This window comes from Macaca fascicularis, chromosome 18 (genome assembly GCF_037993035.2).
Source record: "Macaca fascicularis isolate 582-1 chromosome 18, T2T-MFA8v1.1".
Taxonomy (NCBI): domain Eukaryota; kingdom Metazoa; phylum Chordata; class Mammalia; order Primates; family Cercopithecidae; genus Macaca; species Macaca fascicularis.
Window position 1 is genome coordinate 10,914,380 of NC_088392.1, and position 12,291 is coordinate 10,926,670.

Consider the following 12,291-nt stretch of genomic DNA (forward strand, 5'->3'; position numbering starts at 1 on the left):
GCTCAGACTATAAGGGCCCATGTGCACACTGGGAAAAAAATGGGATTGAGACACCAGGAATTAACACCTTATGCAGGGGAGGAGCCGCCTGGCCCCTTCAGCTCCTGTGTGGTGGCCTGGTGCTCAATCTGAGGTGGGAGCTGGCTGGCGGGATAGCTCTTTGCTGAGAGCTCCCCTTTTGCTTAAATTCTACTTTCCTCACCCTTCAGTGTGTTTGCATGCCTTACTTTTTCCTGGTTGTGAGACAAGAACCTGGATTTAGCTGAACTAAGGAACAAAAAAACCTGCATCAACAATGGGCGTTTCCAGTTTTACCCTGGACCTAACAGTGGGGTGGGACTCTGCAAGTAGGGCTATGCACATTGAAAACACGCATTACACCCTCATGGATGGAAGTCCACCACCACAAAGAACTAGAGGCAAGGCTCATTTTATGAAAGCATTATTGGGAGAAAAGATAGGACTTTTGTCTTTAAAGCCAATTTCCCATATGAGGCATAAACTTAATTAAACACATAAATCTTCAATTCATGTCAGCAATGCCCATTAATAACTATCCATAGATTCAGTCTCATACTAATCACGGTTCTGTCTACTCTTCCTTTTTCTAATATAATTTGTTTATTACTCAGCATACAGTAGATCATTGGTAAATCAATCTTTCCAAAATGTGATTGAAAGTGCTTTTTCTTTTTTTTTTTTTATTCTGGGAGATATTTTTCTTCCCAAATGGTCAGTTTTTAAGCATCAGGAAAATAGTTAGCATTTTTGTTTGCTGGAAATATAGTTGGAAGCCACGGGGTAATTCTTCCACATGATTTCCTTCTGAATCTCCCTGTATTTTACACCTCAAGTTTCTCTACTTTTCTCTTCATTTTCATGTTCTAGGATGCTTTTAATGATACTCTATTCCTTAGGTTTCTCTCTATTCTACTTCCATAACTTATTGCTGAAAAATGGAAAATTTATGTTCAAAAAATTGATTATGGATTTTCTTGATCTTTGCTAGGGATACAGATCTAGTCTCCCATTTCTCAATGTCTAGATGTTCCCCTGGATTTTAGAATAGAGTTCATTCCCCATGTGTACCTTTTTTGTATTGAGTACTGCTATAGACTGAACTGTTTCTGCACAAATTCATATGTTAAAGCACTAACCCCCAAATGACTATATTTGAAGATAAGGCTTTTAAAGAGGTTAATGAAGGTTAAAGGAGGACATAAGGGTGGGGACCATGATCAAATAGGACTTGTGCCCTTAGATGAAGAGGAAGAGACCCAGGGATAAATATTCGGAGAAAAGGCCATTAAGGGCACAGCAAGGAAACACCCATCTAAAAGTTGAGAAGGCCTCAGGAGAAACCAACCCTGCAGGCATCTTGGTTTTTTTTTGTTGTTGTTGTTGTTGTTGGTTTTTTTTTTTTTTTTGCACTTCCAGCCTCCAGAACTGAGAATTTCTGCTGTTCAACCTATCCAGTTTGTGGTATTTTGTTATAGCAAGCTGAGCAAATTAATGAGTACTGTCATGGGGAATCTAAGTGGTGTAGAATCTGTCTGATTTAACCAGCAATTTTTAATTTTATGAACTTTAAGCAATGTATTACAAATTGACCTGTTTGATTTGTGCAATGACCAAGACAGTATTTCAAGCACACTTGATATTTTTTTTTTTTTCCCAGATAGCGTCTCACTCTGTTGCCCAGGCTGGAGTGTGGTGCAATCTTGGCTCACTGCAACCTCTGCCTCCCAAGCTCAAGCAATTCTGCCACCTCGGCCTCGCGAGTAGCCTGGATTACAGGTGTAAAACTTCTTTTGACAGGCTTCAACAAGAGGACACACATCCTTAACTATTCAATTAAAACTCATCCTTAACTATTTTCACATTATAATGCTTCAATTAAAAGCATTAAGAAAAAGCTTAAAATGCTATAGTAATTTCTTAATTGAAAAAGCAATGCATCAATTTGACCAGGAGGAGTTTTAGGATCATAAAAGCATGTATGTTAAAAAGCAATTTGTATTTATATTGCAAATATTTATAAAACATTGGGATTTCTAAACAATGTATTAAGAAATTAAACAAGATGGATACATGTGTTCGAAGTTTTCATTCCTTCTCTGCAAGGGTCTGCTGTATTGATTTTTTTTGGTGGACTTAGTTTAAAAAAAAATCTCAGCTATACAAAATTCTGCAATCTTTGTGCCAGAATTCCCTTGGTATTTATAAGACTATTTCCTGCAGGCGATGCTTCTCCTTTTCGCATAGGGTCGGGATTTAGAAAGAATGCTCTAGCATATATGCAGAAATCAACTAGACTAGGAAGCATTTAGTTCTTGATACACTTGCCATCACTTTTTGCCATTTTTCGCTCTGTCTTGCTTCTATTCTTGTGAAACAGCAGTCAGTTTTCTAGCATATGAGCAATGAATCGGGAGTTACTTAGCATCTGGAAAGAGGGTAGAGATCACAGCTAAAGTAAGCCTGGAGAGCAGTTCAAACACTTGTGCTTTGAGAGGGACAACTGACACATCTCATCACAAAGCCAACAGTCTAAGAAAATTAGCCCCAAAGTGTGCCATATGGAGACTGCATTTTGATACCCTTGTTCGAATATAACACAGATGAGAATTATGCTGTCCTCAAGGTGATGAGAAAAGACCCTTCTCCCCAACCAGAAAAGTTTAGATTTAGACGGCTCTCGGAAAGATGGAAACAAGAAGTGGGTTCTTTGTGTGTTTTCCCATTTAGGCAATACATAAATACACTTTGATATCATCTACGAATCTCATTTATAAATAAGATTCCAACTCTCATGTCTCTCCTCCCCTAAACTTTGGAAGATTCTTTTGAACACATTTCATTGAAAAAGTCATTTTTAGGAAACAATTCTTCCTGTGTCACTCTGGGTTTGCACTTTTGTTACTATATTTTCAACTATGTTTGTACAGCAAACAGCCTCGGAAGATAGAAATGTCTTCCTCCAGGAAACAGATCTGCCCTCTGCCTAACAGGACAGTACAGATCCTGTCTTCCTCCAAGGAAAAGGCTGGGCAGGGTTGCTAGTTAGCTCCCCCGATAAGATTGGGAGTTGCTAACTCGGATCCCTTGGCTGGGGCAACATGCAGCAGCATCCACCCTGGCTGCTCCACGTGACTCTGTGGGACCTAGGGACCAGGGAAACCTGTGGAAGCATGAAACTTATGATGCTCACTGTGCCTCAGGAATAAAGTCCTGTCTCTGACTCAGGAGTTTTTTGTGATTTCTGCCAACATCCATGAAACTAATAGGCAAGGGAAGCAGGACTGGTAGCATCTTTCCTGCTTTTGCTAATCTGATTGTCTCTACTCTTCCTATCTCTGGAATCTAAATTACTGTATTGTATTTCCTCCATTGAACTATCACAGGCTCCATTTACTTAAGTGGACCCTGAATAATACAAAGGACTACCTTGCTATGTCCCAAATTTACTTACTATATCCACACTGAAAGGCATTAAGTTATTTCTGCTCTTTTGCAACTAAAATTTACAAATCTCAATACCAAAGAATTTTGAGAAATTTTAGAAAACATTTAGGTTAGTATGCCATCTAGGGACTTTAGTTTACATATGTATAAGTAGAATTATGACTGTTTCTGCCAAAAGTCAATTCTCCTAAGGTTATTTTGTTTACATTTTAACACAAAATCATCAAATTCTTTAGGATTTTTTTTTAAATACATGTTTTTATAAGTCCTTTCATATGTCGAATTTATATATTTGGGTTTTTACTTTGGATGTTTCTATTTTTATATTAGAGTGACTTGTTTTATGTAAATTTATATTTTTCAGTTTTTATTTTGTGCTTGTGCTAATTTCCACCTGCTGTTTTTCTTAGGTTGTCTTGATCTTTTCACCTTCTCAAGTAATTTTAATTTTATTTGTTTAATAAAAGCATTTGCTTCTGAGTGAAGTAGAATGAAGTATTCTCTCCTAAAATTATATAATTGTAAATTGTAGCTCTATTTCCTTTTTTACATAAAGTTATTGCTTGTGTATATTAAGGTAATGACTTCTTGTGCGCTTTTTTTTTTTTTTTTTCTTTAGAGACGAGATCTCACTATGTTGCCCACATTGGCCTGGAACTCTGGTCTCAATTCTCCCACCTCAGTCTCCCAAAGCACTGCCATTAGAGGTGTGAGCCACTGCACTGGGCCGTTTGTGCAAATTTTTTTATTTTTAATCAGAACATGCACTGAGTAGTTGCCATATATTAAAATTCAGTTTTCATTTTTAACTATATGGCCAATTTCTGTACATCTTATAGGTACATGAAAAGATACATTGATATGGAATCTCTCTACTACACACACTCAAATATACACATAGTAAACACTATTTGCTCTGCATTTCCTGCTCCATATATTTAATTTTTAATCTGTATCAACATGAAAGTGTTAATTTCAAATGACTAGCATGTTTCTGCCCATTTCTTCTTGTATCCTTAAGTACTTTTTAACTGTACTATAAATTGACAATTTATAATATATATTTGTGGGGCACATGATATAATTTATGAATACAAGTGAAATCAATCTAACATAACCATTAATTCAAATACTTCTTTTTTGTGATAACATTTGAAATTTAGCAATTTTGAAATGTACAATACAGCATTACTAACTGTATTTGCCACAACAGAACCCTCAATAAAACATACTCCTGCCTATTACCCTTTGACCGTCATCTCCCTGTTGCCCCCAAGTCCCTAGCCTTTGTAGCCACATCTCTACTTTCTACTTTTATGAGTTGATTGCTTTAGATTTGATTTTATAGGTGAGAACATGTGGTATTTGTCTTTTCGTGCCTGGCTTGTTTAACCTAGCATAATGTTCTCCAATTCCATCTATGTTGCTGCAAATGACCGTTTTCTTTTTTTAAGGCTATGTTGCTGCAAAATGAGTTTTTCTTTTTAAGGCTCAATATTCCACTGTGTATGTATTCCACATTTCTTAATCCATTCATCTGTTGATAAACACTTATGTTGATTCCATAAACTGACTATTGTGTAACATGCTGCAGTGAATACAGGAGAACTGAATCTCTTTGAACTGATTCAAATCATTTGGGTAAATACCTAGAAATAGAATCGCTGGCCTATGGGGTAGTTTTATTTTTAAATGTCTGAGGAACCTCCTTGCTGTTTTCCACGATGGTTGTACTTTGCATTTCCAGCAACAGTGTTCAGGGGTCCTGGTCTCCTTTTCTCCATGTCCTCACCAGCACTTGTTACCTTTCATCTTTTTATAAATAGCCATTCTGACATGTGTGAAAATCTCATTGTGGTTTTACTTGCATTCCCCTAATAGCAATGTACAGCATTTTTTATGAACCTTTGTAGCCATTTTTGTCTTTTGAAAAATGTTTACTCATGTTCCTTGCCCATTTTTTAAGTACTATTTTATACATGACAATGGTGTTTAATTCACAAAGCTTTCTGTTTTACGGTTCTATAACTTACTGTCCCCTTCCTTAGCTATTTTATTAAACTCTCCTTTAAACGTTCTGCCCAGGCCTAACATTCAACCTCACCTCGATCTTCTAGCCACTACCCTTCCAAATGAGTAAGAATCTCCTGTATTTTCTCCTAGGAAGTCTGGACTTTCAAGAAACTGTTGTTCATCCGTTAATATCTTTGTTTCATCTGCACTTGGTCTAGTAGAAATTGAGCATTTTTAACACATATATATTCTCTATATAATGCCTTTTCCTCATTTTTGGCCAAATTCAAGTATTCTACATTTTCTTTTATATCCCTTTAGTCATTGTATCTGGTATTTGACCCAGAACTTTTTTTTTTTCCCAGATGGAGTCTCACTCTGTTGCCAGGCAGGAGTGCAGTGGCACAATCTTGGTGGCTCACTGCAACCTCTGCCTCCCGGGTTCAAGTGATTCTCCTGCCTCAGCCTCCCAGGTAGCTTGACTACAGGCACGCACCATCACACGTAACTAATTTAAAACAAATTTTTTTTTTTTATTTTTAGAAGAGACAGGGTTTCACCATGTTGACCAGGATGGTGTCTCGATCTCTTGACCTCATGATCTACCCTACCTGCCTTGGCCTCCCAAAGTGCTGGGATTACAGGTGTGAGCCACCGTGCCTGGCCAACTCCTTAATTTTTATCTACTTAAATCTTCATAAAATTCCTGTAAGATAGGAAAAGGATGAAATGTCCCTCTTTAAAATGAGAGGATGCTGAAGCTTTGAGATAATCGACATTCCTAAGACCATATATTCTGTGAAAGCAAAACTGGAATCATGACTCTGTTCTATGCTTTTGTCCTTTTTTCACCATCAAGAGATTCTGTATAATGTCTTTCCTCATAATCTTGCATTATAAATAGTATTAAATATTGCATTTTGTGAAAGATTGAAGATGACTGCAAATTCATTTAAAAGCTGACATTTAGAAATTGCCTATGTTCCTTTTTTTAATTTTCAAGTTCTGGGGTACACGTGCAGGATGTGCAGGTTTGTTATATAGGTAAATGTGCCATGGTGGTTTGCTGCACCTATCAACCCATCACCTAGGTATTAAGCGTAGCTAATTTTCCTAATGCTCTCCTCCCCACCCCAACCCCCAACAGGCCCCAGTGTGTGGTGTTCCCCTCCCTGTGTCCATGTGTTCTCACTTGCAAGCGGGAACTGAACAATGAGAACATGTGGTATTTGGTTTTCTGTTCTTGCATTAGTTTGCTGGGGATAATGGCTTCCAGCTCATCCCACGTCCCATGAAAAGGACATAATCTCATTTCTTTTTATGGCTGCATAGTATTTCATGGTATGTACATACCACATTTTCTTTATCCAGTTTATCATTGGTGGGCATTTGGGTTGATTCCATGTCTTGGCTATTGTGAACAGTGCTTCAGTGAACATATGCATGCACGTATCTTTGTAATACAATGATTTCTATTTCTTTGAGTATACACCCAGTAATGGGATGACTGGTCAAATGATATTTCTGGTTCTAGATCTTTGAGGAATTGCCACACCATCTTCCACAATGGTTGAACTAATTTACATTTCCACCAACAGTGTAAAAGTGTTCCTATTACTCCACAACCTTGCTAGCATCTGTTTGATTTCTGCCTTAATTTCATTACTTACCCAGAAATCATTCGGAAGCAGGTTGTTCAATTTCCATGTAGTTGTGTGGTTTTGAGTGAGTTTCTTAATCTTGAGTTCTAATTTGATCGTACTGTGGTCTGAGATACTGTTATCATTTCAGTTCTTTTGCATCTGCTAAGTGATTTACTTCCAATTATGGGAAAAATTTTAGAGTAAGTGCCATATGGTGCCAAGAAGAATGCATATTCTGTTGTTTTGGGAGTGGGTCTATCAGGTCCACTTGATCCAGAGCTGAGTTCAAGTCCTGAATAAGTTTCTGTCTCGATCTGTCTAATATTGACAGTGGGGTGTTAAATTCTCCCACTATTGTGTGGGAATCTATGTCTCTTTATGGGTCTCTAAGAACTGGTTTTATGAATCTGGGTGCTCCTGTATTGGGTGTATACATATTTAGAACAGTTAGCTCTTGTTAAATTGACCTCTTTACCATCATGTAATGCCCTTTTTTGTCTTTTTTGAGCTTTGTTGGTTTAAAGTCTGTTTTGTGAGAAATTAGGATTGCAACCCATTTTTTTTCTGTTTTCAATTTGCTTGGTAAATTTTCCTCCACTTTTGAGTCTGTGTGTCTTTGCATATAAGATTGTTCCCTCCCTTTAATCTGGGCTTCTTGGTGATTGATTTGACTAGTATAACATGGTAGGTGTGACATTATGTCTGCTGTGGACAAGACTTCTAAGACCCTTATGACAGCTTCTCTTCCTCTCACTACTTCTGAGTCACCATGTAGGGCTGCATACATGTAAGACTGCTACGGAGTGAGGAAGCTTCAAGTAACTATGTGGACAAGTCATGCAATTCAAGGTTTAAAATCCTTCTTAGAAAACCACCAATGTTCTTACAGATGGGAAATCAATATGCAGAAAAATTCAAGAATTTGTTCAAGGGGAAATCTCAACTACAGAGCTTCCAATAGAAAACAGTTCTCTAGACTCTGAGTCCATTGCTCTTTAGACTTTGATGCTGATATCTTCTAGAAAAAGCTTCCTCCCTAATATATTACAATGTGGACATTCCATCCTTATCCTTTGAGAAGACCTAAGTTACCAGGAAGGTGGGCTGACAGATGTTGGGAATTTTATGAAGGTATTGACAACCCACACCTCTTCATGCTTTTACCAAAAATACAACCTAGGTAATCTTACTGTCTTCGAAATTTTTTCCTTTGTTGATTTGAGGCTTTGTTTCCCCCTGTGAACATTGATGCTAATTTGTGTTCACTTACATAAAATTCATTTGTATAAAAAAATGCTAACTGACCTTCCTTTTGCTCTTTATCTCTAGTGATTGCCTAAAAATTTAAAAATTGGATTAGCAGTTGAGAAATTTATATACAACTGAGAGAAGAAATTCAGCATTTATACATTGACATTTATGAGCCATTCTCTATGTGCCTAGCCAATGTGCAAATTGGTCTCATATGTTATACCACTGAATATTCACATAAATTGTCAACAAATATGCCATCTGAACTTGACAGACAAGGACAATGAGGTGCAGAGGGATAATATAATTTGTTCATGGTGACATAGCTAGTTGAGTGGCTCTGAGGTTTCAGAATCCTGATATTCTTCCCTCTTCCCCATGACTCTCACTGTAAAATTACTGGATCTCTCTCCTCCAGGATACAGATAAGAATGAGAATTACACCAATTTGGGTAAATTTCACAAAGCCAGAGCAGGAATGCGAGTGCCTGTTTCTCATGTTCAAGACAACACCACAGTATGCATGGCAGAATCAGAAGGTAGTTAACATGAGCTTTGCTTTCCACCAACCTGTTATCAGATATCAACTCCACGGCTGCCTCCTAATTGGACCTCAGGAAGGCACATACATATATTTTTTTTAAGATTCAGTTTTTCCTTATCTCTAAACTGGAGTCAATGTAACCTAAAGTGTTATAAATATTGTTATAAGATGTACTTAGGGAGTGAAAAGCATAGTGTGTGTCACATGTTAAGTGCTTGGTAAAGATTGCTGCATTGGAATTTCTACTCCTGCATGGAAGAAGTGGCATAGACCAGAGGGGTCTACATGTGTATATGTGGTCAAGACACAAAATTTTGTCCAAACTGAGGTATTAATGACAATTCAGACATTTTGATCTAAGCCTAATTACCAAATAAAAATACAACCCCACAAATGAATATGAGGAATAGCTGAATAATACCAGCAGATGGGGAAAAGTGGAACAGATGAAAGACAAGTGAGACAATAGCAGAATGTGGTCCATGTGTGTATGCATGTGTGCATTCTGTGTGTGTGTGTGTGTGTGTGCATTGTAAGCTGGGAAGGGATAGCCATAGCTTTCTCTGAAGAGAGTTAAGAAATGCCTCTAGGGTACATATGCCAGCATGACTGACACAAGAGGGACTGGGTGAAAAAACGTGAATAAGAAATATTGCAAAGGTACAAGTGGCCAGAAACTACATGAAGTGACATGTGAAATGTATGTCAATTGTGAAAAGAAATGTTTTACTGTTTAATCAGAAAATGCTGCATACAAGTGCTCTTTCAGTTGAACATTGAGCTTTATTCTTGGAAAAGGATTCCTGAAACCTCTGAAAACCGTATGTGAATAGAGATGCCAGACACCTTAAGCAAGCCATGCTTGGCACTCTGTACTCGTTAAAACAGTCCTCTGAAGTTTGAAGGCTTATGGGCAATGGGCTTCTTACAGACTTGGTTTAATTTTCAACAAGGGACACCTCACACTTAATCTTCCATTTTATTTAAAATAAATGGAAAGGAATTAGATAACTGCTAAGTCTGTACCAGAATGACAAATAAAAGGCAATATTTACATGGTCATTGAATTAAAGTTGCTAGATGTCATTTAATTGAACTTTGTAGGATATTGTTTTCATTACACCTCTGAAAAAATGGGTGTTATTGTATATTTCAAATCATGTATTGGCCAAGTGTGGCTCATGCCTGTAATCCTAGCACCTTGGGAGGCCGAACCGGGTAGATAGCCTGAGCTCAGGAGTTCGAGACCAGCCTGGGAAACGTGGCAAAACGCTCTCTACTAAAATACAAAAACATAGCCAGGCGTGGTGGCATGTGCCTGTAATTCCAGCTACTGTGGAGGCTGAGGCACAAGATTCGCTTGAAACCAGGAGGTAGAGGTTGCAGTGAGCCAAGATCATGTCACTGCACTCCACCTTGGGCAACGAGTGAGAGACTGTCTCTAAATAAATGAATAAATAAATATTAAATAAACCATGTATGGACCAAAATATTTTCAGGAAGTCTGAAAATAAACTGAGTTTGGGAATAACAGCAGAAACTGTCATTCACTTTCAACACCATTTCCGTCTGCAATCAGTAATGCATTTAACAACATGTATATTTTTAATCTCTATTATCTCTTTCTATTTATTTGCAAGTAGACATTTACAGAGCTGCTCTTTGAATATAAGGAATATGATAAATACACAAAATGTTACATTTCTTAGTGATTTAAAATCAAATTTTGGGTTTTTAAATTTTAAAAAATGTAAATATATAGAGGCTATCGTTAAGTTCATAAAATTAATTTCCAGTATCTGCACGTACTGAAAGCTGGGATGAATTTTTAGTGATGGTTAAAACAGTTTAGCTTTAAGTGGGAAAAACTGTTTCTTGCTAGCCATTTTATGAATTGGCTCATTACTGAGCTTTTACTAAAGACGAGGAGGTGGTCTAACACTGAAGTACATATTATGATATCATTGTGCCTCACTCGGCACCTTTAAGTACAAGTAACTGAAGCACAGAAAATGTGACTTGCCCAAGGTCACATAGCTCTGTTGCAGTCTTTCCCTGGAATACAACCTCCTAAATCCTACTGTGTTCCTTCTACAAACTGTGTTTGCGTTCAGTGAACATATCCCAGGAACTGACACTTCTGCTCACATTCACTGGATGTGGCCTTCATTATCTTCCCAGGCAATGCTTATATCAACTTAGATTTTAGTGGCCTACATTTAAAAAATACTTCTATTTTATAGCATTAGTTTCAAAGAAAAGATAATCTGAGTCATTGGGTTGTATGTATGTTATAATGTCTGTATGCTGGGTCATTTTGATGAGCCTTTGAAATGTGTTACTTTCATTTAAGAAAACTATCCTTGTGCAGCTTTCTTTATATTGTTCGGTTCCAGCAATGCAAAAAAAAAAAAAAGAAACAAAATTGTATTTAACACAGAAATTGCAGTCTTTTGTGTTAGGCAATGAGTTTTCGTATACAGAATCAATTCTGATCTATTTGATTACATTTGAGAAGTACAAACTTATACATATATTCATGCATGAAAGCATTTTCTGAAGTGACATCTAAAGTATCAAATTTTAAGGAAACAATAAATTTAAAAGAATGCTAGTCTAGTTTTTACTCATATCATGCAAGAGCACCACTGATTAGACAAATTACACACTGCTTTCTCACTATCTCTACCTCCTTGGTGTCCTTATGCAGAAATACAGGTTTCTTCTTGGGCGTGTATATGTGTGGGTTGGTTTTTTTTTTTTTTTTTTTTTTTTTTAAGATGGAGTTTCGCTATTGTTGCCCAGGCTGGAGTACAATGGTACCATCTCTGCTCACCACAACCTCTGCCTCCCAGGTTCAAGTGATTCTGTTGTCTCAGCTTCCTGAGTAGCTGGGATTACAAGTGCCCATCATCACGCCCAGCTAACTTTTTGTATTTTTAGTAGAGACGGGTTTCACCATGTTGGCCAGGCTGGTCTTGAACCCCTGACCTCAAGTGATCTGTCTACCTTGGCCTCCCAAAGTGCAGGGATTGCAGGCGTGAGCCACCCCACCCGGCCATGTGAGGTTTTTTCGTTGTTTAGACTAAATTTTCTTTAGTGTTCTGAAACTGAAGAATAGTGAGTGAATTGATTAACTGGGATCACAGATCCGTTTTCACATTTTCATTATCGACCATAATAATTTGTTCTAATTCAGCTTGTGCTGTTTCGTCACAATCCATGACTATCAGTAAAAAAAATTTCAAATAGGCAAGTGGTGTATTTCCTGGCAGAAAGCTGATCGCTGTCAGCAATCATTAAAGCTCTAATCTTAAGATTAATATTGATAATATTGAGTGATAAAATCATGAATTAGAACACTGAATAATAACT

The 12,291-nt window shown here is 37.3% G+C and overlaps 1 protein-coding gene and 1 long non-coding RNA gene across 2 annotated transcripts in view; one reads left to right on the forward strand and one right to left on the reverse strand.

The window, feature by feature from the left end:
* LOC123569990 (uncharacterized) overlaps positions 1-10,177 on the forward strand; it is a 67,994-nt gene extending 57,817 nt beyond the window's left edge. Inside the window, exon 3 of the long non-coding RNA XR_012427062.1 lies at positions 1,679-10,177. This is a non-coding gene — a long non-coding RNA (uncharacterized lncRNA). The remainder of the gene's footprint in view (positions 1-1,678) is intronic.
* DOK6 (docking protein 6) overlaps positions 1-12,291 on the reverse strand; it is a 436,008-nt gene that overhangs the window by 89,870 nt on the left and 333,847 nt on the right. The window lies entirely within an intron of this gene.